The 6,527-nt window shown below is 54.8% G+C and overlaps 1 protein-coding gene across 1 annotated transcript in view; it reads right to left on the reverse strand.

Moving 5' to 3' along the window:
• The window catches only part of LOC142906570 (uncharacterized), a 130,744-nt gene extending 129,327 nt beyond the window's left edge, over positions 1 to 1,417 (reverse strand). Inside the window, exon 1 of the mRNA XM_076054703.1 lies at positions 1,271 to 1,417. The gene's annotated coding sequence lies outside the window, so the exon portion shown is untranslated. The remainder of the gene's footprint in view (positions 1 to 1,270) is intronic.
• Between the last annotated feature and the right edge of the window lie 5,110 nt (positions 1,418 to 6,527).

Here is a 6,527-nt window from a genome sequence, read left to right on the forward strand (position 1 = left end):
GTGGTGGTGGAGTGTCCACGACGAAGCGTTGAGCCTGTTTGACCATCGTATTTAAATCAAAATCGACCAACTTTACTTACACAGCACATCTTCGTGCAATACAAAGTGCTTCACCAATATGATGTAAACAACGATAAATAAAATTTAAAAGAAATTACACCGCGTTACAACGAACTAAAAGTTACAATTAAACTGCACAATAAACACGTGATGAAAGCATCCTCATTTTTTTTGTTAAAAGTCCAATCTAAAAAAAAGGCGTTTCAAGATTTCGCTTGAAACCATTCCCACCATTTCCGATTTCCCTCCTCGGGGAGTATCGGGCAAGGCCGTTTTATTGTTTCCCTTCAACGTGACTTTACCGAAAGAACCAAGAATATGAATCACTGCAAAATAAAATAAATACGCGAAAGAATCAAATAGCATGGATTCCTGCAGTCAAATCGATATCTTCATCGAGCAGTGGATATACAGCAAGGCTGCTCCTGCTGCTGTTCATCGATTACTGTCACGATCACATTATTGATTGGCGAGGAGACGATGATGACGATCCGTTGCGGGTACGGCGACTGATAGAATTATCAACGATCGCGTACCATTGACAACACGGATATGCACATTCCACATTCCCGCGACGAGTACAGTCCACTCGCAAGACGCACACCGCCACTTAACCACGTCGCTTAACGTAACAGCAGCCACAACGACGCCGATGATGATGAATAATTAGAGGGCTTCTGCCTAAGAGAAAGGAGCGATTCAATCATTTCGCGAAGTGCAGGCAGGCGGGTGGGTGGATCCCTCATCCAGCAGAAGATCGATCACGGCCGTTGACGATTATTTTTTGAGGGAAATGTCGATGCGATGAAGAGCGTCGTGCTGAAAAAAAATCGTTTCACGCGATTGTCCACGTTACTATGGCGGTTCCCAGTCCATCCGCAAGACCCCTCGCTACCTCGACATCGTGTACACCATAACCGCACATCGAACGAACGCGTATTGGTGGGGGGGTGGGTGGGGAGAGGGCAACTTTCAACGCAAACATTTTCAAGTTACAAAAAAAACAGCGGGTGGAAAACGCGAAAGTATTTAACGATTAAAGTCAGCTGCCACTCCCGCTTAATGTGTGATGAGGTTGGGAAAAAAAGCCTTCAACCTTTTTTCTTTTTAACCCAAAATTGTTCGCGTTCAAGCATTAACGTTTGATTTTGTTTTATTTCCCTCAGATTAAGATTTTTAAAAAAGCGAAAGAAATATACAAAATCCTTACCTCCCTTGCGAGAAGTTTCCTTTTTCCCGCCTTTTCTCTCACTTCAATTTCCGCTCCGCCCCGCCCCGCAACGGGTGAATGACGACGACGTCACCGCTACTCTACGGAAGCTCCTCAGCGGTGCAAGAAACGCGATTCGTAAAAACGGTTCGAGCCTTTAATTACGGAGTGGGGGTTGGGGGTGTGGGTGGGGGTGGGTAAGAGGGGGGTAGGAGGGGAGTGGGGGGAGTGGGAGGGATTTGGGGGGGTTGGGAGGGTGGGGGGTAGGAGGGGAGTGGGGGGGGAGTTGGGCAGGTTCTGGAGAGTTGGGGGTGGGGGGAGTTGGGGGGGTGGGGGGAGTTGGGGGGGTGGGAGTGAGTTCGGGGGAGTTGGGGGTGGGGGAGTTGGGGGGTGAGGGGGAGTTGGGGGTGGGGGGAGTTGGGGGGTGGAGGTGAGTTCGGGGGAGTTGGGGGTGGGGGTGAGTTGGGTGGGGGTTGGGGGAGTGAGAGGGGATTTGTGGGGGGGGGTGGGGCGTTGGAAGGGTGGGGGGGAGTTGGGAGGGTGGGGGGGAGTTGGGAGGGGGGAGTTGGGAGGGGTGGGGTGAGTTGGGAGGGTGGGGGTGAGTTGGGGGGTGGGAGGGGGGGTGAGATGGGTGGGGTGGGGGGGTGAGTTGGGGGGTGAGTTGGGTGGGGTGAGTTGGGTGGGGTGGGGGTGGAGGTGTGGGGGAGGGGTTCGTGCTGCGTTGCGTTTCCGAACTCCCCCCCCAGAGCACAGAAACCCGGGTTCGATTCCCGCTCAGGGCCACCACCAGCACCGGTGACCATTTACGTGAACGTGGTCCTGGGCCTCCCCTAGGTCGACTCAGCCTCAAATGAGTACTTGGTGCTGTGTGCGTAGTAAACATCGCCACTGGGGAGACAAAGGCGGTCGGGTGTGGTGCTGGTAGCCACACCCTCGTGTACCACAGCGCCGGTAGCCTTCATAGATGCTCTTGCCACTACAGTCTGTATAGAGGATTCATGGGGGATTTTTGTCTTTGTTTGTGTGTGAGTACCTCCCCTAGGTGCGGGGGACAGGCGTCTATGACGTCTCCTGGCCAAACCCCAATTGGCGGAGCCAGGAGATTGAATGTCTACCCTCGGGGCTCCTCCAGAAACAACTAAAAACACTGCTGGTGGCCACGTGGAATGTTCGAACGCTCACTGCGGAGGAGAGGCTGCCACTCCTCTGACGGGAGCTGGACCGATACCGGCTGGATCTCTGTGGTATTCAGGAGGTCCGGTGGATCAGCTGTGGCTCCTGCCACCATGAGGGGTGGACAGTCCTCTACTCGGGCAGCAGACTGCCAAACAACAGAGTGTGGCTCTTCTTTTGAATAAAATAATGAAAGGAGCGTGGGAGCGTGGCAGTGAAGTGTGGGAAGCTGTAAGCCCCAGGCTGCTTTGGTCGTGGTTACTTATGCCCCCACTGAAGACGAACATCCGTGGAGGGATGCAGGCAAGGCCGATGAGTCAGATGCCATCTATGACCTATCACAGGTGCTAGCTAAAGTGGCCTCTCGGGATAGAGTCATCTTCTTGGGTGACTTCAATGCCCGAGTTGGTCATGATGCTGGCACCTGGTCTAGAGTAATTGGAAGACATGGGCCAGATCAGCTCAATAACAACGGTAGGAGGCTGCTAGATTTTTGTGCAGCCCATGGGCTTGTAATTACCAACACGCTGTTCCGGCATCGTCGCATCCACACAACATCATGGATGCTTGCCGGGTCCAAGCAAGAACATCTGCTGGACTGCATAGTGACGGACCAGCGGATGCGGGCCCATGTCCTTGACACCAGGACCTACCATGGAGCTGATATGCCCACTGACCATCGACTTGTCATCTGTAAAGATGCGCCTGCCATTCTTCCACTCCGGTGGTGGGTGTACACCCAGGACCCCATTCAAACCCATAGTGGCCTGGTCTCAGTTAGCTGATGAAAGTTGCAAGCGAGAATTTCATCATCGCTTGCGGCTGGAGTTGGCATCGTCCCCCACTCCTCCTGATGTCGAGGGGGAATGGGAGAGGTTTTGGACTGTGACTCATACAGCTGCAATGGCTGCTTTGGGTACACGGTCCAGACCTCCCCAGAGACCCTGGCTGACAGAGGAGGTGTTCAAGCTGGCTGAGAAAAAGCGACAGGCCCACTGTCATCGGCTACAGAATCCCACGTAAAAGAATGAGGAGGCTTACCGCAGCCTTCGCTCGGAGGTTCGGAGAGCCGTGAGGCGCTGCAAGGATGGGTGGTGGTCGCGGGTTGCTGAGGAGATGGAGTCTGCCTCAGTGGCCCGCAATCACAAATCTCTATTTAACTCCATCCAAAAAAGTAACCTGCGGCGCCACACCTATTACCATCATTAGGGGAAAGAACGGTGATCCAATCTCCGACCCCCAGGAACAGGTGTGCAGATTTGCTGAGCATTTCTGTGAGGTCCTGGGGGAGGGGAAATCCCTCAGCCAGGAAAACAACGTGGGACAAAGTGGGGATGACCCTGCTGAGGCTGCAGTGCCTCAAATATTAGAAGTCACCCCTTGTGAGTGGCTGGCTGAGGTGCCATCTACTGAGGAAGTACTGAAGGCGATCCAGAGTCTGAGACCAGGAAAGGCACCGGGCAGAGTTGATCTCCCAAGCGAAATGCTGAGGGAGGGTGACGTTTGTGCACAGACTGCCCTACATGACATCATAACAACAGTCTGGGCCACTGGACGGGTTCCGCAGGATTGGAAGGATGCCCTGGTGGTCCCTCTTTTTAAGAAGGGGGACCGCACAGACTGTAATAACTACAGGGGCATCTCACTCCTAAGTGTGCCGGGAAAGGCCCTGGCAAGGATTATTCAACATCGCCTTGCCAGGCACGGTGAGGAGAGGCTTGCGGAGCCCCAATGTGGTTTCAGGAAAGGGCGTTCCTGCACAGATGCCATATTTTCTGTCCGTCTGCTACAGCAGAGGTGTTGGGAATTCCAACAAGACCTACATCTCTGCTTTACTGACCTGGTCAAGGCCTATGATATCATCAGTAGGCCTGGGCTCTGGGTTGGTCTTCATGCTCTTGGAGTCCCTGACCCGCTGCTCACGATCATTCAGGACCTTCATGATGGTGAGCGGGCCCGGGTAAAACTACGTGGCCGGGAGTCGGAGCCATTCCCTGTCCACCTTTGGGTGCGACAGGGATGCCCTCTGGCTCCCACATTATTTAACATCTATTTTGACCACGTAGCTCGTGAAGCCTTCAATGGCTGTACCGGGGGAATCTCCATATGGTACAGATATAATGGGAGGCTGCTCGATGCCCGGGTGCGGTCAAGGGATGGGTCCCTATTGCTCAACCACGTTATGTATGCCGATGATCTGGTAATTGCCGCTCACTCAAAGGAGGAGTTGGAGGCGCTGTTGCTGAACCTGGAGCGTGCCACTAAGAGGTGGGGCCTTAACATCAGTCCCACCAAAACTAAGCACCTGCCTGGGTATTTTGTACTATCGGACACTCCACCCCCACAACTCCCAATTGGTGATGGGGCAGTTGTGGAGAGAGTGGAGAGTTTCCCATACCTTGGCAGTGTGCTCATGATCGGCTCCAGTTTAACAGCAGAGGTCTCACTCCGAATCAGTCGAGCGGCAATATCTTTTCATCGGTTGCGTAATGCTGTGTGGAAGCTACCTGGTCTGTCGCTCCGCACTAAGCTTCAGCTCTTCTCGGCCACGGTCATTCCCTCCCTTCTCTACGCTTGCGAAACGTAGACCCCCCTAATGGAACATCTTCGCCGGTTAGAAACATTTAGGCTGGCCTGCCTACGATCCATCCTGGGTTTAACCAGACTGGATTGTGTGGGGAGCTCACAAATCCTTGAAAGATCTGGGCAAGGTCCCATCGGTGAGCTCCTCCGGCGGGCAAGGCTGCGTTGGTTGGGTCATGTAGCCCGCATGCCCAGCCACCGCATGCCGAAACAGCGTTTGTTTGGACGGATTGAGGGGGCTAAACGAGCGCGGCACGGGCTAGAGAAGAGATGGAGTGATGTGGTACAGGAGGACGTGGAGCTGAGTGGACTTGCCGATGACTGGTACCAGCGGTGTCAAGATCGGCCTCTGTGGAGGAGGCTCGTGAAGGACGCTACTACTGGGCAGTTGGAGGCAGTCGCCCTCCAACAACAATGGAGGGCGGAGGAGCGACGCTCACAACAACGAGCGGAGCGCCGGGTGGCTGAAGTACAGCAGGTTGGCACAGTAGGGGGCACAGGTGGTGCACCAGCCAGTCATCTCAGTCAGTCGACCCGTGGCACCTGGGTCTACCCCGTGACCTCCTGCCAGCGGGCGTTCGACACTTCACGTGGCCTCAACGTGCACACAGCCTGGCACAAGCGTCGTGGTGACGTCACTGCCACTTAGTGGCGAATGGCGGTTGTTGTGTGTAAGTGTGTGTGAGTGAGTGCGAGTGTATGAGTGAGTGACTGTGTGAGTGTATGAGTGTGTGTGAGTGCATTTATAGATGTGGCGTGAGAGCGGTGGCGCAGTGGTTAGCGTGCCGCTCTGCCCCACGGAATTCGATTCCCGCTCACGGTCAGCGCCGATGACAGCGATTGTCGGAACCGATCAGAGGAGTCAGAATGTTTATTTATACCGTAGGAGGAAGCCGATGAGCTATGAAGCTCTTTGCTGGCAGACGATGGTGGTTATTACACTGAGAGACAGAGAGAGATGGGGACACGTGGGCGAGAGAACACAATCAGGGTAGAGACATCATCATCACCATCACCACCATCATCATTATCACAATCACCATCACCACCACCATCATCACCATCACCACCATCATCACCACCACCATCATCATCATCGTCACCATCACCATCACCACCATCACCATCATCACCATCACCACCATCATCACCATCGTCACCACCACCATCATCATCACCATCATCATCACCACCATCATCATCACCATCATCATCACCACCATCAGGGAGGGGGGAGTAGGGGGAGGGGGGGAGTAGGGGGAGGGGGGAGTAGGGGGAGGGGTGGAGTAGGGGGAGGGGTGGAGTAGGGGGAGGGGGGGAGTAGGGGGAGGGGGAGAGTATGGGGAGGGGGGAGTAGGGGGAGGGGGGGAGTAGGGGGAGGGGGGAGTAGGGGGAGGGGGGGAGTAGGGGGAGGGGGGGAGTAGGGGGAGGGTTGGGAGTAGGGGGGGAGTAGGGGGAGGGGGGGGAGTAGGGGGGGAGTAGGGGGAGGGGGGGAGTTACT

The sequence above is a fragment of the Petromyzon marinus genome, chromosome 67, assembly GCF_048934315.1.
Source record: "Petromyzon marinus isolate PM22_M1 ecotype Great Lakes invasive population chromosome 67, UKy_Petmar_22M1.pri1.0, whole genome shotgun sequence".
NCBI lineage: Eukaryota > Metazoa > Chordata > Hyperoartia > Petromyzontiformes > Petromyzontidae > Petromyzon > Petromyzon marinus.